Below are 26,990 nucleotides of genomic sequence, written 5' to 3' on the forward strand. Positions count from 1 at the left end.
TCACTTACGACAATGTTGTGACATCAATCATGTCCTGCAGTAGGGGCTGCAGCCATTATGTTGCCCGGTACTTTCCCTGTAATTATTTTTCAAGTCATTTCCAGAGTACTTCATTAAATGTTTTTAATGCCACTATGGGGAATGAGAAAATAAATTAATTCCATTTTCCAGGGCTTTTAAGAAATGTAGCTTTATTTTAGGTTGAAGTTAATTTTGTATTGCTACCTTTGTCAGAGGCATGCAAGGTAGTACTTTTTATCTTTTGAAGATAAGGATTTCATTGTTGCAATCTAGGAAAAAATGCCTATACCAGTGAAGTCTCTCTCTCTCTCTTTTTTTTTTTAATTTGGCATGGGAGGGAGGAAAAGCAACGTTACCATTCCCTCTCCCATATGCTCCAACTTTTATGTCTGTTTTGCCATCTATTCCATTAACCTTATGATTAATGAAAGTCTCCAGAATTTTAAAAACCTTGAAAGGGAGCCAACGCCTGGTCTTTGGAGGCTATGTTGAAAATAAACAACGATAAAAACGGGGAGATGCAGGCTTTTGAAGTCTTTAAAGACACTACCACTGTGATCTTTGTACCACGGTGCAGAAAAGAGGACAGCATTTCACATTTCTGGCATTACTAACAACAACACAGCCACTGAAAGCGAGCATGAATTTCTGGGAGTAGCATTAGGATACAGGGCTCCTGCTGAGCTCACCAGTTCCTTGCTCTGCACAGCTGCCTTCTCAGCTGGGGGTTTTTAAATCAGCACAGTGAGAAAAGATAGCAATGGCCATGATGCATCTTCCTCCCTATGAGAAAAAGGTAATGTTCAATTAACGCTTCAGTCTTCTGTTTTCCAACGGATTTATTTCTGTCTTTTGTTTGTATGTTTTGCTTTGGATCTTTTTTTTTTTTTTTTTTTTTTTTGGTGGTGGTGGTGGTGTTCCTTTTCATTCCGTGGGATAAAATGCTTAAACTAAACATATCTGTGCTTGCAGTTATGGGAGAAGGATTCTGAACTTCTTGTGGCTGTGCTGACATCAGTAAGAGTTGGAGAAAGTATACATTTAAGAAAATGTATACATTCCCACCCACAGGATATTAAGGTATGATCGCGCTCACTTAGCTATGCCTGCATGTAACAGTAAAACCATCACAATGGAAAGAGTTGAGCCTGTTTTAGAAGTATTTTCATAAATGCAACATTTGATTTGTTGAGAACACCTACATTACTTTACCTTCTGCCGTATTGTGGAATGGTGCACACCACAGTGTTTGTTAACGGGAGTCTGCTTTAAGGCTGGTTGGGTTCCTCGCAGCAACAACAACAGCAAGAATAACAACAACAACAACAACAGCAACAACAAGGGGTTAATCGCAATAAAGCAATGCTTTCAATTTCCAGCCACAGAGAGATACATTCTCTTCCTTTATACTTGTTACAGGTTGTGTTTGCAATTGCATAGATAGAAAGTAACCAACACGATTTGGTAGAGTCTCACTCTCCACAGGGTTATTTTGTTCTATGTTCTTACAGACAAGCCCACAAGGGTTCTGAGTTGTGCTCTTCTTTTCTCTTTGAGAGCAATTTGTTTTTTAAGCCCACGGTGATTTGAAAAAAAAAAAAAAAGCTATGTGACACGTGTACCTGTGCATGCGTGTGTGAGTGTGTGCTTAACGCTGCCTTGGGTCTTATGAATTTCCTCTCAGATTTATATTAGCCTTCTGGTTAGAAAGATCAACACGGTTGAGCTTGAATGATGTTCTTAAGAAGAAAGTTCAGGGGTCAGATGTTCGTTGGAAACATGTCAACTTAGTTTTATTTTAAGGTTTGAACCCAAATATCGATTGCTACCACTTTAGTAATCACTCACTATAAAAGCTGCTCAGCAACTCATTTTATAAACATTTATTATGTGCCAGGCACTGGGCTTGGCAACAGAGGCAAAAAGATAAGCAGGGGGTTCTCACTCTCAAGACATTTATAGTCCAATCCTCTGGATCAATGAGCTATTTTCTCAACAAGGATCTAATATTTCATTATATTGCTGTAAATCTCCTGTTGGAAGGGAAGCTTGCAAAATCTACTGAATGCCACTCAGAGTAGAATACTTGCCTGGTAGGTAAATGGAAGGACTCGTTTTCACCTATGAAAGCAACGGCTGTTTTTTGGCCGACAGTACTGTGCAGGCAGTGTTGGAAACGCTCGGGAGATACAAACAAGACGAGCGCAGCCTTTACCGCGGGGCTTGCCTTCTAGCAGGGACCACGGATAAAGACGTAGCATAAACTTCCACACTTGTTATCAGAAAAGTGAAAGGGCAAGGGTGACCTAGAGCTTGAATTTACTGACTTCATACCTTAAACATTCATCTGGCCCACTTGTTTTTCATATTGGACTACGATGACCCAAAGGCAAAGGCAGAGCTCCTACAAATGTTCACATGTACCTTCATAATATGTGGAAATGGCTTTAAAATCAGACAGGAAATTGTTTGCTACGATATTGTTCTTCTAAATTCTGTGTTAAGAAGACTATGCAAAAATATTCTTACACTATTCACACAGTATGGTGATTTTTATTACTATTTTTTAATGTTTTTGTTTGTTTGTTTATTTATTTATTTATTGAGAGACAGAGAGTGAGCAGGGGAGGAGCAGAGAGAGAGGGAGACACAGAATCCGAAGCAGGTTCCAGGCTCTGAGCTGTCAGCACAGAGCCCAAGGTGGGGCTTGAACTCACAAACCGCGAGACCACGACCTGAAGCTGAAGTGGGACACTTAACCGACTGAGCCGCCCAGGCGTCCGCCCCCCTCCCCCAGGGCAGTGATTTTAAATTTCATGCTTGTAAGTGATTAAGTTTCTTAGCAATAATTTCTCTGATGTTTACTCTTGACCGACAACTAGCAAAATATACAGATTCTTAATGTCTCCTGAACTTGCGGTATCCTCTCTGTTGGCCTGCTTTGGTAACTAGCGACACCGTTCACTGAGCATGTATCTGGGATCCCACCATGGAAGGCATTTGGAAAACATTTCTATCCTCTCTTTTTCTCAGTTTGGATACCCTCTTTTTCTATTTTAAGATTGTAGTGGTGGGGCACCTGGGTGGCTCAGTCGGTTTAGCATCTGCCTCGATCTTGGCTCAGGTCATGATCTCGTGGCTCAAAAGATTGAACTCTGTGTTGGGCTGTGTGCTGACAGCACAGAGTCTTCTTGGGATCCTCTCTCTCCCTCTCTCTCTGCCTTCTTTCGCCTGTGCATGCGTGCATATGCACACATTCTCTCAAAATAAATAAATAAACTTAAAAGAAAAGATCGCAGTGGGACATGTTTTCCCTACTTTCTTTCTTAATATCTTTCTTGGTATTTATTTTTGTTTCTTTCCTGATTTCTATGTCATCTCTCTCTCTCTCTCTCTCTCTCTCTTTCTCATCTATTTATCAATCATCTATCTGTCATCTATCAATCCAGAAATAAGCATGTAATCTTTTGTACCTCACCCTGACTTGTTCCAAGTCCACTTGTCTGTTGTTAACTCTAACAGTTGGAAAAACCAAGTTTTTACATTCCCAGGCTCCCTTGCCCGGAGAGTGGCCATATTGATTAGTTCTGGGCACTGTGATCTGAGCACAGACTTTCAAAGAGGTCTATGAAATATTTTGTTTACCTCATATAAGGGAAAGACATGTCTGGCATGGCTCCTTCTCCATTCTTTCTTGAAGGCAGAATGGGATGCTGAAAGGATGCATTGTTACTTTGTGACCAGAGGAGGCAGACGTGAGGGAACACCAGGGGAATTTAGGCATGCTCGTCCGGCCATGCTGAAACAACCATGGCGAAACCAATGCCAGTTGCTTCCCTTGAGACCCTTGTCATGTCAGAAGAATAAACCAATATCTATTAAGTCAACCTAAATGGTGTTTTCTGTTATTTTTAGTAGAAGCATTCTTAACTGAATATCACATGCATAAATAATGTATTAGAGATGTTGAAAGTTGAGCATTGTGCTGTAAAATGGAATACTTAACCATAAAGACAACATGCAATTCTCATCTTCAAGAATTTTATAGTGAACATTTTATGTGGTAAGCAAAAAGCAATCAAAAGACTTTCTGATATCCATCCAAGGTCTGAGACCAATTTGTATAGGCTTTCTTTCCCCCTTGGTGTTCATTTTCTCATATGTAAAATAAGGAATTGCATTACTTCTAAGTTTCACTGGAGGCACAATTAGTAACTTTATTAAAATAAAACATGTTTTGGGGCACCTGGGTGGCTCAGTCAGTTAGGCGTCCGACTTCGGCTCGGGTCACGATCTCACAGTTTGTGAGTTCAAGCCCTGCGTCCGGCTCTGTGCTCACAGCTCAGAGCCTGGCCTGCTTCAAATTCTCTCTCTCTCTCTCTCTCTGCCCCCCACCCCTACTCATGCTCTGTCTCTCTCTGTCTTAAAATAAGTAAAAAAATTAAAATAAAACATGTTTTGAATCGATGGATTTATAACACTACCTGTTGAATGATATTTTCAAATTGGTATTTTCCTTGGATACTGTGGACATGAAAGGAGATATACTTTTACTGTTCATACTTAGCGTTCTGTACATTTTACGCAGAAAAATACGGGCTCTGAGTCTGAACCTTTTGCTATGCCATTATCCCGTCTACAAATCTACTTTATTTAGTTACTTACCTACTGAAATTAGCACAAAAATATTTGGAAGCATCTTTCGGGAAGAATTATTTCCTGCACGATTCTATACAACCTCATTAATCTCCCCCCTTTTGTGAGTACACAATTCAGGCAAAATAATTCCACTAATATGAAGGTATGTCTGACATGCTGCTTTTCTAGAATCTCATGGCATGATTATGCAATTGTATGAAACAAGCATTAGAAAGTTTCATTGATTGCAAGACAAATGTTTCCAAATTGCTTTCGGGAGGCCTAAAGCATGACAAATAAAATGTTACCATACCATTTAAAAGAATATATGAGCAATGTGAATTAAAGGTGGGTTGATCATAAACAACACTAATTTCAAGGTCTATTTCAGTTTTCCATTTCATCTTACGATAATATGGGGCTATGAGAGCTGATCGACCATCAGTTGCTCTCAGCAAGATTGTTTGGGCCACAATAGGTTGACGTTTAACTCTGATTTATAATTTGGTAGGTATTAGAAGCTGAGATGCACAAAGAAGCTGCTATTAGAAACAGGAAAGAGGTAAAACAGAGACCACACAGAAAGCAGAGAACTGATAACAAGCAAAAGGTTTTAAATATAGAAAAGAAAGAAAGAAAGAAAGAAAGAAAGAAAGAAAGAAAGAAAGAGAAAGATGTGTTTGTATTTGTGTGTGTGTGTGTGTGTGTGTGTGTGTGCACATGTGTGCATAGGCAGGCGTATGGAATAATTAGGTAAGGAGAATGAAAATGCATCAGTATAGAGGATGTGTTCTTTTCATGAGCCGAGGAAACCATTGCCAGATAATTATCACCACCTCTTGTTTTCCAGAGTAATATGCAGCCCATGAACTGGAGAGCCCATCTCGTACTTAAAAATGTGGGGTTCTCGGTTTCTTTGAAGCCACATAGCATCTCTGGGTGGTAGTTGAGTATCAAACAAACAGAGATGCCTTTTCTCACAGGCTGGAAGCAGTCATCCCTGTTGCCAAGGAAACATCCTCAGGCGGCAAGGGTCACCTTCGGTGACAATTGGAAGACTTCAAAAGCAGATCAATAATAGAGAAACGCCAAGACCTGAACTTCCTCTCTAATGTTGTCTCCTATTTTAAATGTCATTTTCAACCAACACTTGCTTATGTGATTACCATGTACTGAGAAGTCGGGAGGCAACACTGAATGCGTAATAAGTCCAGCCCAGTATTTCTGAGCTGTGCTCTTGGAAGCCTGGGGTCTGGGTAGAGATGTTTTCAGAGCGGGCGGGGGAGGGAGGGGGAGGAACCCACAGGATCAGCAGCCTATGTGATGAACTGACTTTCAAGTTGAAAGACAGGAGCTGCAAGTTACACTTTATTTGAAGCAAAGGTTCAGCTCAGTGACAAAACAGATCTGAGATTTTTTACTCAGATTCTTACTGAGATTCTTTACTCAGACAAGCACCCTGGATTACACTTTGTCTAAATTGGTGACATTTTAATTTTAATTTCTGAAAATATTTTGTCACGTATTTGGCTTGTGCAGTTTTTGTGTCAATAATTTACAATCTCACTTATTCATTCATTCATCCATTTGTTCTTTTACCAAATATTTATGATTTTGCACTAAGAGCCAGGGGCTACTCTGGAGATGAGAACTGAATAGAACACAGTCCCTACGTTGAAGGCTTGGGGGATTCAATCGGGTGAAGAAGGCAGACGTAGCAACAATGGGATCCCTTGCAGAGGGAACAGAGAGGGATCCTTGTGATTTCTCCCGGGAACGTGAGGAAAAGCTTTTAAAATAAAATGCTTTATTTTTGCCTTGGAGGATGGATAAACGTTGAGCTGGGAGCCCAGCGCTGGAAGGACATTCTAAGACAAAGACAACAGCAAATGCAGAGGGCAGAGATGTGAGGAGTTCTGTCGATCTGCCATCGACAGAAGTTCAAAGTGGAAAATGGGCCGGATCACAAAAAAATCCTTATATGATATAAAAAAAAAAGTTTATGCCTTAACGTTAGTTTTCCAGATTTTTCCTTTCTAACTTTAGGTATAGCTACTGGGATTGCTTAACCCTATCATAAATGGAGCTTTAAGTAGCTTGGTATGATTTTCTGGAAGGCTTCAGGCACTGGAAACTTCCGTGACTGTTTGTTACCTAAAGCAAGAATTGTGAAATCCAGGGATAAACTCTCTTGCTATTGGAGCTCACAATAATATTAGATTTATTAAAATACAAGTCATGGAGTTTTATAATAGGAGTTAGGATGCCCTCCACTTTCAAAGTGACTGGTAGAATTAAGCTGTCAGTAGCAGTCATTTCTTAAAATCGCATATCTTTCTTCTTGTCACAAGATTCAAAAGTGACAAACGCAGAGGGCTCTTTTGCCTACGAACGTGTCATGTTTCCCACTGAAATGGACCTCATTAAGTCTTCCTTTATGAGGGACAAGAATGAAACTTTGTGTATAAGAAAATTTGGAGGGTGGGTATGTTTGAGAGCTAAAGCTTTTTGGCATCATTTAGGTTAGCCACCTGTTCTAGCCTGCATTTGCTGAATAAATTAGATGCTCTGGGGAGAGAGTATGCAGCTGATTGGACCGCCTTGTTACCAAGGCAACCATTTTTCTCTCTGCTCCATGACTCTGAAAGGGTTCATAACCCATTACTGCTCCTCTGAGCAGGAACAAGAGAACATTTCTTTTTTTCTTCTCTTGCCTTTCTACCTTTCTTCCATTTCATTTATAAATTTCGGGTCAAGATGTTGGGATTAGTGGAATCGGACAGATACTCTTGCTGTATTGTTTATTCCGACACCACATTTTCCAGATGTTTGAAAACCTTAGGTCCCAACGTAAAGGCGCAGAAATAACAGCTAAAGGAGGGCAGCTAATGCTAAGCAGTTTCAAACAAATTGAAAATATTTTCCAGTCTCTAGAGGAGCTTGTCTAAGGTGATATATGTGAAAACAAACTCCGAATTTAGTCCAAAGGACGGTGGATGAAAGGCTATTTTCCCCAAATTATTCCAGCTCTTATTTCCATCAGGGTTTTCTTACTTTGCAGAGGTGATTGAGACATGAAAGAGCGATAATGCAGCAAGGTTTTATCAGGACTCATCAAACCATAAATTCCAGGAACTCAGTGATCATTTTCTCAATGCCAAAGGGCTGAGAGGACTGTTGTGGCGGGGGGGGGGGGGGGGGGGGGGGGTTGCGGATGGCTGACCCCAAACCATGGCAACGCCCTCAGAAACAAAACACAGGGTTTCACCCACACGTCACATGTTGACCTCAGCATATTGGTTTTCTTCTATTTTGTAATTCATTTGTCTTTCCTCTCCAACTCTGTGTGCTGTGTCTTTATATTCTAAACCTTCATGCATTAAAAAACAAAACAAAAGCAGTAGGGATCCCCAAACAGGTAAACTCTTCCAGCACTTACCTTGTACTAGGAATGCCACATCTTATCCCATGTGCCCCATTCCTTATGTTAACTCATTGAGGCAGAGGTCATTGATCCTGTCCACGACAGAGGGGACTGCGACTCGAGTGGATTACGTAGCCTGCTCAAGGTAGCGGAGTTGGCCTTCATTTGGATTCTAGCTCGTCCAAAGCCATGCTTTTCCCTATGCTATCGTGTCTCCAAAGTTCTGCAGTAATACTAATGTCCTTTCTGAACATTGAAATCCTGAGGAGAAGAAACAAATGGAATATTAAAACATTTAAATTAAGCCCCTTCAAAGGCTTCGTGTTCTCTTATTTCGAAATTTTTCATGAGTAGAATGCAACTCTGGGCTTTGCCTAATTCACTAAGTGCTAAAGCTTTTGTATATATTTAGGAAGTGGGAAGGCTTTATCACACATAGCAATTCCTTTGACACTTCTTTTTATTATCTTTCTATAAATATTAGAGACACTGATAAACAAGGAACGTTACATGCTTATCTCGTTTCTATCTAATTTGTTGTTCTTTTCAGTGAGGATCATCTCTGCGAGAAGTTAGGCTCGTATTTTGATCATGGACAAGCCTTAATGCAATTCGATTTACTCTGCTTTTTTTTTCCTTTTCTACAGATTTTGATTCTGCATTCTGAGATTTCAAAGCTGGAGTTGATATTTTCAAATAAACAGTTCTTTAAGAGACACAGGAACATCTTACGTTAGGACCACGCCACGAAGGGGCTGTTTTTAAAAAGGTATATATAGTTCGCAGTGTTGGGTCAAGCAGGGCAACTATTTTACTAGGTGTGAAGGCAAAGGTGTCCTTTGTTAAGCAGATTGTGACCAGTCCCTGCTATGGTAAAAGATTAACAAACACTTCATTAGCCGATCATAAACAAGCGGGGAGCATCAGGGAACTTGCCACAAGAAGAAAACGCATGCTTTAATTTGTTACAAGCAAGGTGGATTTTCTCCCCCCTCCTCTTGCTCCTATTTCTGGCATCAATATAATTTGAAAGTTTCTCTGAAGAACAAGGCAATTATTTACAATCTGAAAACGAATGTGATACAAAGGCAGTCTATTTGCACTTTTAGAAAAACCTTTATTTAAATGTATTGCTTCTGCTATTCTCTTGCACAGTTTCCTAGATTAGATTAAAATGCTATTCTGCGCTCCAAATAGTATGTTAATGTCCCAGTTCATTTAACAGGCTTTTAGCAACCACTTAGGTTCTCCCCTGTGGCAGGTACTCTGTCAAGTGCTGGGGACCAGAGAGGAACCTGCAGTCTCTCTCTTCTGTGAATTAAGCTTTGTGTGGCAAGGGACATCTCCAAGGCAGTATAGTGAATGCTGTCATAGAGTAATGAACTTGTGGGTTGGCGGAACAAAGAGATTGTTCCAATACTTTCCTACTCTTCATCCTGAATCAGCCTCGGTGTCTTGTATGCTGACCACTGCCCTTATCATATACTTTCTTTCCTGTTTTCACCCCAGTCTTTGGATGTGTCACAGAGCGTCGCTTCTTGGTTATAACCTTGGTTTATCTCAGTTCTGATTTTCCTGTCCGCCTGTGCTGAGCAAGTCAATTTGAACATGGCTCTTCTGGAATGATTTTAATTGCTACGATGGTATGGCTACTTCTCTCAGTAGGATAATCCTGCCACAATTCTTCCAACATTGCACTTTAATGACTTACCTTCTGGAAAGCAGACTTCAAGACTATTGACCTGTCCATTAGCCCCAAGCGATAGGGTGTGTAGGAAACATTTCTTCCTGAGGGATCCTCTCAAGGGGAATGCTTGGACAATAGCTTCACCGAAGGCACATCTTGTTCTTAATTAAATGCTACTCGTCACTGGTATCTGCCCCTCTCTGTTGAGTGTTTTTGTAATACAGGAATCAAGTTGCATGATCCCAGCCAGAGGCCACAACACCAACCAGGAGAGCAGTCAGCCTATAGTCACCCAAGTCAGCAGGCACTTTCCACGAACCCTGGAAATCAACATATTCTTGGGGTCCAGATTTATTTTGTTGTTGTTTGAAATCTAAATGTCAAGCGTGAGAAATCATACTGGACATAAATTCTTTTGTTCCCAAATAATTGGCAGAACTTTGAGCATATTCTTCTCAAAAAGGAAATACGGTGACATACTCTGGACGGTCCAAACCAAACATGCAAAAGGAGGGAAACCATGGTTGTTCTGGGGGGGAATCAGAAGGCTGACAGACTCTTGCCACCATGGAACCCTACTCACACTGCTACTTGTCTCTGGTGGTTCCCTGCTCCACTTTATACATTCCTAAGAGAGAGCGTGGGTCACGTGTCTCTACACTTGACTCAGTCAACCATGGCCAAAGAGACTGGTGGCATTAACCAATGGAGGATGATTACAAGGGTTCCAGTGCCCCCAGCCTGTGTTCTGCGATTACACTGGTCTTTTCCTCATTTTCTTTTTTAAAAATAGGTTTAAAGTTTATTTATTTGTTTATTTTGAGAGAGAGAGAGAGACAGAGACAGAGACAGAGAGAGACGCAGAGAGAATCCCAAGCAGGCTCTGCACTGGCAGCACTGAGCCAGACACAGGGCTCCATCTCGGGAACTGTGAGATCATGACCTGAGCCGAAATCAAGAGTCTGATGGTTAACTGACTGAGACACCCACGCGCCCCTCCTCATTTTCTTGAAAGGACCCAGCTTCCAAATAAAAGTGCTTTGCCAACACCGACTGTCAATTTATGGTCTCAAGTCTGAACTACTAGCCAATGTTTATTTTCTGAACCTTATTTCTTCTTTCTTTGAAGTATCCTGACCACAAATTAACCTCTTCTATTTGCCTCTTTTCTTTCCCCTTCCTTATGGGCAATATCGCTTTGTCATGGGCTTCCTTAATTACACTGATCTTGTTCTTTCTTGAAAAGAATTCTGGTTCCCCACCTGCTTATGTCATTTCAAGCTTCCCAAATAATAACTCCCTTGATACAGAATGGTGCCTGTGTAGAGCGCTCATGGTTAACTTTCTAGGGGCTCCACGGGCCCCTGACAAGTTCAATCGTGAAAGTAGATGGCATAAAAGATGTATGGAAGCATTGGAAGTCCAATACTTTTAGGGGACATTAAGGGCACGACGTTATTTGTGGAAAGAAGGGTAGGTGAGTCTGAAAAGGTAAGAAAAGGTCATGACAAAGTGAAGTTAGCAAGGAGCCCATGACGAATTTAAACAGGGGAATGACATGATTCGATATGTATCTCGGGAGAAAGCCTATTTTCGCGGAAGGGTTGGAGGCCATTTAAGGGTTCTTAGAACAAATAAGTATAAAGAAAGTCTCCACCAAGGCAGTGGCAGTGGAGGTGGAAAGCAGAGAACAAATGGGTGAGATATTTAGGAGGTAGAATTTATAGGACTTTGTGAAATAGTAAGGGAGAAAAATTTGAGGTGGACTCTGAAGTCTCATATTTGGAGAGGTTGATGACAGTATTGTTCATCAATAAGAAAACATAGAAACATAACGTGTGGCTGGAGTGTGTGTGTTTGTGTGTGTGCATGTGTGAGGGTGTAGGTGGGTAATGTATTTACTTTGGTTTAAGAGTCTGTGGGCCATGTAATTGGAAATGTCCAAAGAGCAGATGTGTATGTGGGATAGGAGCTCAAAACCGAGATGTTGGTCTGGATCCTAAAGTCGGGGGACAAAGCTACTGAAAAGCTCATGAAACCGAATGTGAAGTAGATTCAGTGAAGTAGATTATTCAGGAACAGTGCAAAAAAAAAATCAAATAAAATAACACATAGGTTAAGGAGAAAATTCTAGGGAATATTTATTTTCACATATTTTTGAAAACAAAAAGGAACCAGGGAAGAATCTAAAAAAAAATTCAGACACTGGAGTTACCTTTTCACTCTGCAGGAGAGTGTGATGAATTGAAAGTTAAGGAAGAACGGACTTCTGGAAGAAGGGTATGATTAACAGTGTCAAAAGTTACAGGGAGAGCAAATAGAATAAGGCATAATTCAGGTAAAGCTAGATGATTACTAAACGTACCTCACTTGTGGAAAGTACTTTAATATTTAGCTTCTCCCCAGAATGTGTGTAACCCCTGGTCAAGGCTGGCAGCCTTTGCTTTACTATAAAATTCATGACCCCACTATCTGGTTGCCAGTTCCTAGCCAACATGGCACCCAGGATTCTTGACGTTTTTCTTGTTCTTGACCCCTGACAACCACACACTACTAAAGCCTGTTAACTTAAGAGTTAAAAAAAAAAAAACAAAACAGAATTCAATCTTTTTTAATTTTATCACAATAAAATACTGTGTCATTATTAAAAATTTTCAGAAAATATAGAAATATAAAATAAAAGATGTAAAACTAGAAATGTGGACTGACGGGTGTAAAATATCGCAAGGTGAAATGCATGCCCGATGATAATTATTGCTAATCATTTATTATATATTCTTAAATATTTAATTTTATGCTCGCTGGAGATTTTCTGTGTATATACATTAATGAACTAAAAATGAAATTTTACTATGCATTCTGTTCTTTGTGAGCATAACTTGATCACAAAAAGTGTCATTTACATCTTCGCATGTATACAAGAGCTCCAAATTACAAACATGCTTTTAACTGGTTACCTAAGATTCTGTTCTCCTTCTCGTAATTTATATAACTCATGTCCTCCTGATGGGCGTTAAAGTACGGTAAAACCTTGGATTGCAAGTAACTTGTTCTGTGAGTGTTCTACAAGATGAGCAAATATTTCTAACAATTTTTAACTTGATAAATGATTATGTCTTGCAGTACAAATAGTATGTGATGCCAAAAGTCACATGATCACAACTGAGCCAATGGTTCTCTCTCTCTCTCTCTCTCTCTCTCTCACTGCAGGATTGTGAGTGATTGTCTCCTATGCTCAGATGCTCAATCTAAGGCTGCGGTGTTTGGCAGAAATCAGTGATTTTTTTAGAACACTGGAAGGTGCCCACAACTGGCATGGGTGTATTATTTGTCACTTCAAAGCACCTATGGACAGTCCTTTGCTTTTCCATACAAGAGTGAGCTTAGGAATGCTTTGCTTCATTCTAGATCAGGCTGCCTGTAGGTATAGACCCTTTCCTCTGATGCCTTATTGCCAGTGACATTAAATACAGTATATGATAAGAGTTTATTAGTACTGTACTTTAGTCAACATTCGTGCAATCGTATATGATGGCCCCCAAGCAGAAGATTTCAATAGATGGCAGTGATCCCATTAGTGATCGTGAAAGTCGTCCTACACAATAACCCTCCTCTCTCTTGTCTACCTCGCACCTGCCACGAAGGTTTTCAAAGGTAAGTGTAGGTTCATTTGTTTATTTTACTTTGTATTTTCTTTATTATTTTGTATTATATTACAGTACTATGATTATTTTTATGTGAATATATTTGGGTTGTAGAATGAATCATCTGCGTTTCCATTATTTCTTATGGGGAAATTCGCTTTGATATACAAGTGTTTTGGATTACAAGCAAGTTTCTGGAACGAATTATGCTCACAAACCAAGGTTTTATGAACATCACATATAGATCAAGATGGGTAAAATTCCACAGTCATCTTCAGACATTTGCTCATTGCTTTCTCAAGACTTTCTTAGGATTCTGTTTCCAGGAACAGAATTTCTGGTCAAAGGTATGGGCATTAGCATTTTGATGGATCTTGCCAAACTTCTGGTGATAGCTTAAGAAGCTATTGCTTTTTCTCCTGAATTGTTGCCAACAGTGGATTGAATACAATTTTTTTAGAAGTCTTTGCTAGTTTGATAAGTTATCAGACCCTTAACCATTCATTGCCTGGCTCTCCAGGTCTTGATCCATATCCAGGGCTCTTGTGTGGCTTCTCATGAATCTGGTGTTATAATAATAAAGACTTTAAAACCCCGTTGTCTTTCTCAAGGGCATTTCTTACTACTTAAAAAGATGTTTAGGTCTTACTGCTTGGGTCTCCATAGAAGTCTGCATCCTGGACAACTAGAGCGGGAGACTCTTCCAAATTGATGGTGATAAGAGTGCAAGGCAATTGAAAGGTAGACTTTTTTGGACAAGGCATAGGACCAGATTCCGTGGCTTGACTTCCAGCCCGTAAAGATGAACTAACACGTGGGACTTTGTTTTTGAATCCCGCTCTCCAGCATTTTGTCGAGAGAACCCATGCAATATAGGCCAAGTTTCTGTTCCATCGTTAGCTTCTGGTATAGAGACGTCTCTGCCATGAAGCTGAACTGTGTACCACTGACTGGCATTACTCCGGGGAAAATGACATCACAAGGAATGGGTGGGCTAGTTTTGAGACTCGCGCATTTTTCATGGTTTCTACCTCCTCATTCCACTGCTGCTGACACCTGGAATCCTCTCGACATCCAGCGTTTAATCAGACAGATACCTCTGCAACCATTACTCTCATTTCTTCGTTAGAATGTGAGCTATTTAAGGCCACCAAATCTTTGTAAATGATCTTCATATTTCCCACACTCCCGAAGGACTTATTTGGGATTCAAGAGATACTGAATGAATTAACTTTTAACTGTGACTAATGCTTCTGAGGAGAAATGCAGACATATCAAAGGTATAACAGATTTCTAAGCTTTTTCTCATTTTATTGCCATCAAGCATATTCAGACTACTTCCATTTTCTTATACCTCAAAGCTTTCCCAAACAGCATAGAAGGAAAACATGACAAGCCCTGGCCATCATTCCCCAGGGCATAAGTCCATTTTACACCCCAGAAAGTTGGTGATACTCAGAATGCATCTGGTACCCAGTGATTCAAAGATGTCATTTTTCCTTCTATCTCGGGAGTGTTCTGGTTCTTTGGTTATGGCCTCACCGTGCCATGATGCTGATGCATTCTTTTGTTTCAAAGGTTTGGTCCCTTCCCCCATTTGGAGGCAAGTACTTACTCAAGGTACTATTTGATAGAGTGCTCTTTGTAATATTATCTGGGGATGTCATGAAAGAGTTCTAGAATAGTTTATATAATTTATTCTTCCTGGAAAACACATTTAGGGTTTTAGTACCCTCTTAAATAGTCTTCAAAAGAAGAAGGTCAAGATGACGTCTAGTCTTAAGACTATGTTATCACCTTTGAACCAGGTCCACTTGAAAGGATTCATTCAGTTTGGGGTCCAGAACCATGAGCAGAAAAAAAATGAGGGCTGGGTTTATTTTTCTCTTCGTGCCTTTGATAATACAGCCTTTGTTGGAATATTTATATTTGTAATCATTTCCTTGCCTTGCACCAAATAACAATTGTGGATTGATACCTACTTTTTTCCATCTTGATTCTGGAATTCCAGGCAACGACTAGAGGTAATAACTCATGAAATTTGATCTACAGGAAGTCTATTACTTCAGAAAAATTAGAGAAAGATGCATAGAACAAAGTGTTTTTCTGGACATAATGGGATATTTTGAATGTATAATCATACTTTTGGTTTATGTCAGTGGTTCTCAGACCTGTGTGAACATCAGAAACCCCTAAGGTGCTTTAGTAATAATGATAATAATAATAATAATAATAATAATCAAATGATAAATAACAAGGCTAAGATCCAAGCCAAATATTCTGATTCAATTTGGGGGATGGACACTGATATTTTTAAAACCCTTAAGTGATTCTAGTATGCACTTTGATGAAAACCATTTATCTACATAACAATACCCCTCTGTATTCTGATACTGTCTTTTACTATTTCTGTAACAATTCTGTGCTGGTTTTCTTAGTTTCCTGAAGCATTTGTGACATTGCATCTCTCAAATCTCCTTTATGCTAAAATAAGAAAATTGCTTATAATTATAAAGTAGAAATTTTATTGTTGCTATACATTTTCTCTCAGAATAGGTTTTCAAGAGGTGAACTGACCGTCACTCAAGTACGTGGGGAATGCAATGATTTCTTTGGTTTCTCTGGTTTTCTCAAGGCTTTGTACAGAGGTCCTCAGACACTGTGAAACCTAGCAATTATCTGCTGATAAATATATACAGTCTTGCTCAGGAGATGCCAACTCAGCGATCTGCTTTTAGCCAGCGAGCAACAACTTTAATCCCTTGCTGAGATGAGTTTCTCCTAACCCGATGCTCTTCAAAATCAATCACCTCTTGTGTTACCTAGTCACTGTCTGCTTCTCAGCTGCATTTGGCCTGTGGGTCTTTGGGAAGGCCACGTGACCTTTCTTCTCTGTAAAAATGAGAGAGAGAGAGATGATGGGGGCTTTCCAAGACACTTTTATTTAAAGTTTATTTCTTTACTTTGAGAGAGAGAGAGAGAGAGAACACATGGGAGGGGCAGAGAGAGGGAGAGAGAGAATCTCAAGCAGGCTCTGCACCGTCAGCACAGAGCCCAGTGTAGGGCTGGAACCCACGAACCGTGAGATCATGACCTGAGCCAAAACCAAGAGTTGGTCACTCAACTGACTGAGCCACCCAGGCGCCCCTCCAAGATACCCTTTTAACTTTAGGGTCAATGAACTATGATCCAAATAAACACTTCAATTGGCAGCCCAGTGAACATTATTCAAACCTAACAGCAAGAAGAATAGCCTTCGTCTTTTCTGTAATTTTAATCAATCAATTAATTTATTTATTTATTTTCACTTACTTATGTTTACCAGTTTATTATATAACAAAGGTATAATAAAGGATCGGGATAGATTTTTCTGTACAGCTAATTATAGCCAAGCCTTGTTGTTATGAAGGGCTGTGGACGCCTAGTATGTGCACGTACATAGAGCAATTCCTTTAAAAATACAGAACTGACAACATCTAAGGCCTGAAGCTGGCCGTCATAGGAGTTATACTGTTTTATCAGACACAGGTCCTGGTCTTTAGAAGTTCCCTATATCTTATTAGGGAGCTAAGACAGGTACACAGAACAGAAAATACAGAGTCACAAGTCTGAGATTGGTACACGCTAATCCTAGCAGTTTCAGGGAAACTGAAACGAGCATGAAATGTAGAGAATCCTGAGCAGATGAAAAGTCCTTTAGCAACTCTCCCAGCACCCGTTCTTGCCATTGCAATCACTCTAACCTTTGAAAAGCTATTTTTTGAGATAACCATAGACTCACATGCCATTGTAAGAAATAATACAGAGGGACCCCACCCACCATTTGTCCAGTTTCCACTAATGGTAATTTACGAAACTTGCAAAACTATAGGACAATATCAGAACCAGTATATTGACATTGATACAATCCACCAGTATTATTCAGATTTTCCCAGTTTTACTTCAACTAGTGTGTGTGAGTGCGTGTGTGAGTGCGTGTGTGTGTGTGTGTGTGTCTAGTTCTCTGCAACCTTACATCTGTAGGTTTCTCACCCACCATCATATTCATGACGCCGAACAGTTCCATCACCACACAATCCTTATCTTTGCTCTTTTATAACCACCCACTTCTTTTCCTTACCCACTTCTCCCTTGTCCCTAAACCTCAGCAGCCACTAATCTGTTGTCATGTCCATAATTTTGTCATTTTAATAAAATCATGTAAATGGAATCATATAGTGTGTAACCTCTTGAGACTGGCTCTTTCATTTAGCATCATTTCCTTGAGATTCACCCGAGTTACTACTTGTATCAAGAGTTCATTTCTTGTTATTGTTGTTGAATAGTACTCTACGGTATTCCATGATATGGATGGACCAGAGTTTGTTTAACCCTTCACGCTTTGAGGGCGATTTGTGCTGTTTTCAGTTTCTGGCTATTTCAAATACATCCGCAATTAATGTCCAGGTACAGGTTTTTGTGTGAACCGAAATATCCATTTCTCTGGAATCAGACGCCTAAAAGTGCAACTGTTGAACAGCATGGTAATTGCACAGATAATCTCTTATAAATGCACTTGATTGGGTCCCTCACCTGTTTAAATCCTTTCAATGACACCCTATTATTTTAAGCATCATGAGAGCCACATCAGGGCCTAACAAAGCCCTGAAATTTCTGGAGTCTGCTGTTCTTGCTCTCCTAATCTAATGCCTTTCCCTTTCCCCGACTCTCCCCTCCAGACACATGAGCTTTGTTTTAATTTCTTAAAATGATGTGTTTTTATTCCACCACAGATGCACCTGCCCTTTAATGGCAGTAAAATGCCAATGAGATGGTTGGTCTGCAACTGAGTTGGAATAAATATGAATTCTTTCCCCCCCCATTATCCAGCTCGTAATCCCCATGCTTTTCATATTAAATCCAGCTTTCTTAAAACCTATTATTTTTTTTCTATAATAAAGCTCATAACACCCATGTTCTCAAGGGTACATCCTTCAATCACCTCCACCACTACATCATCTTGTAAGATAACATGTCCTAACGGTTCCACTTTCTACCGAGTCAATATGTACAGTTGACTTAATCTGAGCTAGTGGTTATTTATTTTGATGGATCAGTTCTATTTCCTGTGTGGCAGGAGTTACTTTTTATACAATTTGATAATTTAGTGCTATATTGACAGGAACTAACTTTATTAATATGGGGATATCTGACCAGTGTTGAATAATGGGTTGCTTTTACAACAAAAATACCCAGCCAGTTGGATGGTCTTTAAAATCAGGACAAACAGAAAAAAGTTTACAATTATGAAATGAAAAGGAGATTTATTAGCTTTCAGTATGTGGTCCTTAAATATGGCCTTAATTTATGTCACAAAAACTAAGCCAGTGGCAAATTTATGTGGAGACATAGAAGTAAATAAGTAAGTAGTAAGTAAGTAAATAAATAAAATAAAAAATAAAACAACTGTGTTCTGTTTTCCTGTACCAATTATTATGCCAAATATTTTCTTCACATCCATTTGAATTATCTCCCTACACATGTAGCTTAATATTGAATAAAACATAAACTGCTAATTTTAAAAATATATAGTTTGCAAGCATTACTCTTTCAACTTTACATCTTAACTTTTCTGTTCTTCAATTTTTAGTTTACCTCTTATCCTTCCTGATTTTTATATTAAAAAGAGATTAGAAGAAGTAATCGCAATGTTCTTTTCATTCCAAGAATTAGGTAAAGGGTCTCAGAGTTATCTGTAAAAGGGACAAGTTCAACAATGATATATTTGATTTTCATTTACAGCAAACTGGTATACTGGAAGAAAGAGTCACATTGAAGAAATTTACAAAAGAATTTTCAGTGAGAATTCTTTGCACTGGTAACTGTAAATTTTAAAATCTTCATTCTTTTCATGGGATTCAGACTCTCAACAGAAATAAAATTTCCTGTGGCATTTAAATTATATTAGGTAGGATATTTAGTTTTTATTTTGTAAAGCATACGACCTCTAAAACAATCCCTGCCGGTGACACTGATGCATCTAAAGTAAACATGGTTAGTTGTAGCAAAGGACAGCACGAAGAAAATAAATTTAATTGGTAAGTAATAGACAAGTTAACATGCTTCACAGAGAACCTAATTTTCTGTACATTCAGGTACAGAATCATAATTTCATTTATGTGCCTTGCTGAATTGCCACGGCACTCACACTGGATTGCCAAACGAATCAAAATGCATGTATCCATGTAACGGATCTGAAACTTAGTAGTGCTAATATGCACACACAGAAATAAAGATTTCTGGTGACCAGTAGAGGCTATCAGTTTTCAATACCTACTGCTTTTGAAATATCATTAATTTACTCCCATGGTTTTCCATTTGTCTATTTATTCATTCATTGAGTTACACATTTATTTAACAAATACTTGCTCTGTGCCTAGCAGATACCCAACACTGTACTGAGTATAGTGATGCATTCATGAGCAAAAAACCAACAGGTTTCAAGTTAAGAGTCTGGTGGGCGAGTCTGACACTCACATACAGTAACAAATGTGACTTTCGTGTTGATACAAGCGCTCAGGAGGAAAGGAACACGGCTTTTGTGAGTTACACCAAAAGACCTGGTTTAGATGCAGGGTTTTGGGAAGGTTCCTGGAGGAAGCAAATCTTCAGGTTCGATCTGAAGGCTAAATTGGAGGTGATGGAGGGGTAGGAGGAGCGGATCAGAAGGAGCACTCCAGGTAGAGGAACAGCATATGCAAAGCCCAGGAAGAAGAGAGTTTGTCACACCTAAGACATGAGAGAAGGCAATTGTGTAATTACAGTGTCAAGATACAATAGAAAGTTCTATGGGTTGGGGTGGAAGTGTATGCAGGGACTGGACAAATGACAAACCATTCCAACAACTTCTGCAAAAAAGGGCCATTTTTCCTACTGCAAGTTACTATCAACATTATACGCTAGTACAAGTAAGAAATATCGGGACCAAGAAAACTAGCAAATGCAACATAAACTTTTGAAACATAAAACATAAAATGTCATGTGAAACACCCCGTGGAATAAATAGGGTATATTTCATCAGGTTTCCAACACCATGCCCTATGATTATTTTTCATCTAATACAAAATTAGGGGATTTGGAAGATGATATAGTATCTCTGGAGCAGAGGTGCTTCTGGGTGTGAGAAATAGAACTGCAGATTAACAGTGGCTTAAAACATATGGGCATATGTTGTTTACCTAACAAGAAATCTAAAAAACCTAGAAATCACCAAGGACACAGAACCTCTTTATTTTTCTTCTCTGCTGCACTTAATGTCTTGGCCCATCATGGCTATGAGATGTCTGAGGTATCTCCAGGAATTTTTTCCTTAAAAAAGTCCTTATCATGGCAGAACCAAGGAGGAGGAGGGTGTAAAAACAATTTCTCATTCATATCCATCGCTTCTATCAGGAAAGCAAGACGCATTCCCAGCAAATCCAAATCCCATTGCATTGGTCAACAAGAGCATCATGTTGCTATCCCTACCTAGGAGTCTGCAAAAATGAGAATTTGGCTCTTCTCAGACCCTCAGGGGGAGGCCAGAAGGGGAGAATAGAGGGGGACTGCTTGCTGATTCAGTCAACAGTGCAAGGATGTGAAGAGATTGGGGTATGGGAATATTTACCTTGGAAACCAAGAAAGGCGTAACTTATTTTGGACATAATCATCCAGTAGGCTTCTATCTATCCAGCTGGGGTTTTGTGAATATTCTACAGTGATTTCCAGATTTTCTGTTTTTAATTTTATGATTACAGAGAAAAAAAAAAACTAATGTTGGATCATATGAGCATAGGTTGGGTCACATGGATGACTGCTCGAGAACTGCCCTTCATGTTTTGTTGAGGTTTGGATCGCACTGGCACCGATCACATCTATGATGGTCATCAGCCAGCACAAAAACCCCCCAAAAACAAAAAAAAACACAAACAAAAACAAAAACAAACCAAAGACAATAGGCCATGAAAATACACCATGGTTTCCCAGAAGTAAAGGCCAAGTGATGTCATGAAGTGCTATGCAAATACAGCTTTCACACGAGTAGAGAAAAATGGTAGGTGAACTGAATTAGCAGATGGCCAGGGTAGCGTAAGCATGCCAGATGTTTTTAAAACCATGATGGGATAGTAGTACATTATTCAAATTTCAAACGTCAAGTTTCTACACAAGATGATTCACCACATTAAATTAACAAGATTAATTTTAATTTTATTGGCTTTCTAGTTTGGGTTCCTCTTGAAATTGTAGATTTGTTTCTATAACTACGTCCTCTGAACATAAGATGTTTATACCTAGTTTTATATTTATACACATTTACACATTATAAACATGGTCTGATCAAAGTACTGCAAATCAATAGCAAGTGAATGGATTCATATTTTTTTCCTTTAAAATGTTTCTGTTCAGATTTTAGAAACACTGTATTCGAGGACCCTTCAAGTTAGTCATGAAAAACCCTGAAATCACCCTAGTATGCCCCCTTGTCAAGAATAACTATTTATGTTTATTTTTGCTCTATCCTACCCTTTGCTATTCCACATTTTTTTTTAACGTTTTATTTATTTTTTTTGAGACAGAGAGAGACAGAGCATGAACGGGGGAGGGTCAGAGAGAGAGGGAGACACAGAATCGGAAGCAGGCTCCAGGCTCCGAGCCATCAGCCCAGAGCCCGACGCGGGGCTCGAACTCATGGACCGCGAGATCGTGACCTGAGCTGAAGTCGGACGCTTAACCGACTGAGCCACCCAGGCGCCCCGCTATTCCACATTTTTAAGAGGCAGTCGATACATTCTTTCTGTGCGTTTTTAGATTTGTCCCAGGGATTTCATACTCCAATCCAAGTAACAGCCAGATCAAAAAGCATTAAATGCCCCTGAATAGGGTCGACTGGAGTTCTTCATTCAGTGTATAAAATGAACCGTTTACGTAGAATTTTAAAGCTGGTCGTGATTTAATCTGCTGAGGAAAAGGTGGAGTGTTTATGCAGGAAAAAAATTGTAAAGAAAACTTGATAAAGAAACCTGAATCAAAATTTAATGGATAGGTCCAAATGGAACCTTGTTCTGTGCTCACCGTACAATGTGAGCTTACTTTCCTGGAACAGCACAACCAGGGATTGTAGAGGTCATTTGCATGGAGTGCATCGTGCTGTCTCCAAAACGTCAAGAGACTAAGAGCCCTACTAATGCCATTTCATAAGCTAATAGAAACCTGAGCACCAGGACCTGGATGTCCTAAAAGAATATGGGTCTCTTTCCTTATGTCATAGAACTTTGGAAATAAAACTGGCTATTTAAGGGAGGGAGTGCAGAGCGAAAGGACGTATATTACAAACCGGTTCACTGAGCAGTGGCTTATGTGTGCCCTTCTTACTGAGATTCTGATTGCTATAGGAGTGAATACCCAGGTCTATACTAAGAAATTATAGTAAATCTATACATAGATCAATCTGAAGTGTACATTTAGGGAATCTGATTCTCCAGTAAGCAAGCTTTGCAGGCTTTTCAGGAAAAATGCTTTAAAATCAAGGAATCAGGGGTGGCTGGGTGCCTCGGTGGGTGCAGCATCTGACTCGTGATCTCGGCTCCTGTCATGATCTCACGATTTGTGAGATCGAGCCTCACATCAGCGGGGTCTGCACTGGTGGTGTTGAGCCTACTTGGGATTTCTGTCTCTCCCTTTCTCTGCCCCTCCCCCACTCGTGTTTTTTTTCCCCCTCTCTCTCAAAATAAATGAACTTAAAAAAAAAAAAAACACATAAAATCAAATCAAAGAAACGGTATTACTGACCACAACCATTTTAGGGCCTCTGACAAAAATCTCTAAGGTTATTTCTGCAAAATATTCTATCAGGAAATATTCAGCGAAAAGAACAGGACACTGAGCAATGTTTAGTCTTTTATAAAAAAAAAATACGACAGCATAAATTGCAAATCATTATGTAAACTAAAATAATGAAAGCTCTGAGCAGTTTGAAGGTTTCACATGAAAGTCATAGTTCTGTGCAATAATAAAAAAGAAACCGGGGCATACTCAGAGAATTTAATTAAAGACTGGATAAAAAAACAAATCAATGCTTATTTTGAGCAAATCTGTTTGGAAAGTGGCCTTTTGAGTTAGCTGATGTGTCTTGGCAATCATTTGTGGTGGCTGCGTTTACGTTGGGAGGCACATTCATTCTCAGTAATCACCACAAAAGGCCGAATTCTGAAATACATTGATCATGAACTTGATCTAGGTTACACGGAAAATGTCTGCAATTGGAAATGAAGGGATTCGATTTTAAAAGCCGAGATTTGCTAAAGGGCTCCTTACTCGTGAGTGCTGCAGCAGCCGAGCCATTTTCCTCTTTCTGGAGCAATCTGGACGTGTACCTGTCGTCCATATTTTCTTTTATCAGAAACTGTTGCTGGGGCAACCATCTCCTTTGTACGGGCCCAGGATAGCTGCTTCTTTTTGGAAACCGGCTCTGGGCTGGTTGCCAGATTTTCAATTCTCAAGTTCAGGACTCTATGGTAGCTTACTTAACTCTGCGATTAGGCTGAGAAAATACACAGCACGAAAGCTTTTTAATTTTTTATCCCCCAAAGGAAGCAGAAGCTATCACGTGACTGAAATCTAGAGAACTCTTTTGCAGGGACATAAGCTGTATCGACAAGGAAAGTAGACTGTTTTTTTTTAGGAAATAACTAAAGGGAAGACAAATATTATTAATGTTTTTCAGAACATCAGGGATCAGAAGGGTTATGATTTACATCCCAGCTTACAGTTCTCTGGTTCTAATCCCATGCAGGGAGAGAATCAGTTCACACTAATAAGATGCAGTGGATTTTCAGTATATTTCTTACAGTTTTCTACCAAAATGAAAGATGTGCCATTATTATAAAAGAAAAAAATCAATGCTTCTGAATCCAGGCTCGTTTGAACAAATCATGCTCCTTAATTGAGTTTCTCCTATCCTTACTGTCTTTATTCCTAAATCTTATTAGACTTCAGGATTGAGAAGGAGCTTAACAGATCTTCTGGTCTAACTTCTGATTCATTATCTCATGAAACTGTTCATTCCCTTTCTGAGCTCTAATTATTAAAAATTATGTTTTATATGCTATATGTAATATACATCTGAGTGTACTATTTATCTCTTTGTTCTACTTTTGTGCTTCGATGTCATGTAGAAGAAACCTAGACCTTTGTTCGTTTTAAAGCTTTTTGGTAAAACTAAAAATAGCTATTATGCCTTCCCAAGTGTAGCGGCCATGGAAATGTGCCTTTGAAGCACCTGCTGCAAGATCTTATCTGGTTGACAGTCTCCAATGGCCGCACCTTGGGATTCACTGGGTCACTGATGAGAGGGCGTGCTTTCTCCAGGCTGCTCCTGCCCAATGACTGAACACACCTGCCATACTGGAATGAAGCCACTTCTGCCTATAGAGGATTTGTTAAGAGGCAAGTTTGGCTTAGGGACTTCCCATAGGTCTGGCCAAGACCTTTCTTGAACTGCATGCTGTACTGAGGCTCTTCCTATATAATTCTTTCTTTCTTCTGTCCTTCCCAGATGTCAAGGCTGAATCATAGTCTTAAGACTCTTCCTACCTACTCCTGGTCTCTCCGTCTTTATTCTTCCTAGACATTTTCCAATAAATCTCTCGTATATCCAATTCCATCTTGACTCTGGTTCTCGGGGGACTTAAATAGACATGCCAAGTGTTTTCCTTTTAAGATAAATGTTCTCAGTTCATCAGTCTCTTAATACATACGTAGTGCTTTGCAGATCTTTATCTTCTAGATGCATTCCAGTTTCTCAATGTTCCTCTAAGAGAGGCACCCATGTAGAACAAGCATCTCAAACCATCTGAACAATGCAGACGAGGGCTTCACTTGTTCTGAGTTCCTGTATTCTGTGCACAATATTTCGACAAATGCATTTCAGGATGCCATTAACATTTTGGTCAGCTCTATCACTCCGTTGATTCATAACGAGCTTGTAGAAAATCAAATAAAGACTTTGGATTCAGTTAAATAAAATTCAAGGGTACTTTAGCTATTCAGTTTTCAAGCTCTTTGGGACTTGAATCCACTGAGACTTTTGCACATTCACTTTTTATAATTAAAATTCCTGTACCCCTGTCATATGCAGACAAAAGTCTAGGCATGGGTATTTATATCTTTTCCAAGTTTATGTCATTCAATAAATTCAGATCATCTTGCTATCTATTATATTGGCTATTCTTTGTACCTCCCACCATCTTGGAATTCCATAAGCATAACAATATTTAAATCAAAGCTACCTTTGGGGTGCCTGGGTGGCTCGGTCGATTGAATGCCCTACCTCGGCTCGGGTCATGATCTTGCAGTTTGTGAGTTCGAGCCCCACATCGGGCTTGCTGCTGTCAGCTTGTTAGTACAGAGCCTGCTTCAGATCCTCTATCGCTCTCTATCTGACCCTCTCCCGCTTACGCTCCCCCACCCCTGCCAAAAAAAAAAAAGCTATCTTTCAAAATACACAGCCATGACTGAGAAGAAGCCATAAGGAATTTATCTTCACATTAAATCAATAATTACCTTTAGATAGGTAATTACATTTGCCCAACAATATTACCATTCTTAGCGCATTTCTTCATCTTTTCCGTGAGGACTGTATAAGAAATTTACAGGGGTTCCTGGATGGCTTAGTTAAGTGCCTGACTCTTGATTTCTGCTCAGGTCTCAATCTCATGGTTGGTGAGTATGAGCCCCACCACTCCTCACCTGCTCTCTCTCTCAAAATAAATAAATAAACTTAAATAAAAGAATTTTTCAAGTGAATTACATAAATACAAGTAAAGTGCACCTGAATACATTTTCTTGGTTTATAGATAAACCATATCAAAATATATGACATACCTTGAACCCATGTGGGTGCTCAGGATTTATTAATCCTTTCTCAACTTAGAGCATAAAATCCATAGTTGGTGCAGCTCAGGAAATGTAAAAGGGATGGGAATATTTTGTGAATATGTCTAACTAGGGTTAAGAGAGTTTAGCTTGGTATCATTAGCCTTGGGAAATGATTTATGATACTGTAACTCATTATGTATAATAAATTGAATTGTAAGTTATTCTTCTCCTGTTACACTGTTCTCCACCTTAAAAGGTGGTTCATTAGAGAATCATGACAAAAAATTAACTGAGAAGTGAGTGAAAATTCTAAGTGCAAAGAAAACGTCAGTAAGCATAATTAAGGAATATAAGGTTTCAAAGGCTCACTTTGGTAGAATTTCTAAAACCTATTGATATCTCTCATTATCATTGTTAAAGTAATTTGGAGGTATGCAATACCAATTATTTAATTGTTATCATCAGTATCATGTCCTCCATTGATAATCATGCAATATATTGATTTTGGATTTCTTGGTCCTTTCCCCTTATTTCCTAGTAATACAAAGCATTTGTAGATTTTATTTCTATTCACACCAATGCAGTTTTCCAAGCAAAATATTTAATTTTTTTTAATGTTTATTTATTTCTGAGACAGAGAGAGACAGAACATGAACAGGGGAGAGGCAGAGAGAAAGGGAGA

The 26,990-nt window shown here is 39.3% G+C and overlaps 1 long non-coding RNA gene across 1 annotated transcript; it reads left to right on the forward strand.

The window, feature by feature from the left end:
• The first annotated feature begins 367 nt into the window (after positions 1–367).
• Positions 368–13,255, forward strand: LOC109267770 (uncharacterized). The gene is made up of 4 exons (XR_002080256.2): positions 368–817; positions 994–1,101; positions 8,731–8,852; positions 12,981–13,255. It is a non-coding gene; the product is annotated as an uncharacterized LOC109267770 (long non-coding RNA).
• The last annotated feature ends 13,735 nt before the right edge of the window (positions 13,256–26,990 follow it).

This window comes from Panthera pardus, unplaced genomic scaffold, assembly GCF_024362965.1.
Source record: "Panthera pardus isolate Hobbes unplaced genomic scaffold, ASM2436296v1 HiC_scaffold_2, whole genome shotgun sequence".
Classification (NCBI taxonomy): domain Eukaryota; kingdom Metazoa; phylum Chordata; class Mammalia; order Carnivora; family Felidae; genus Panthera; species Panthera pardus.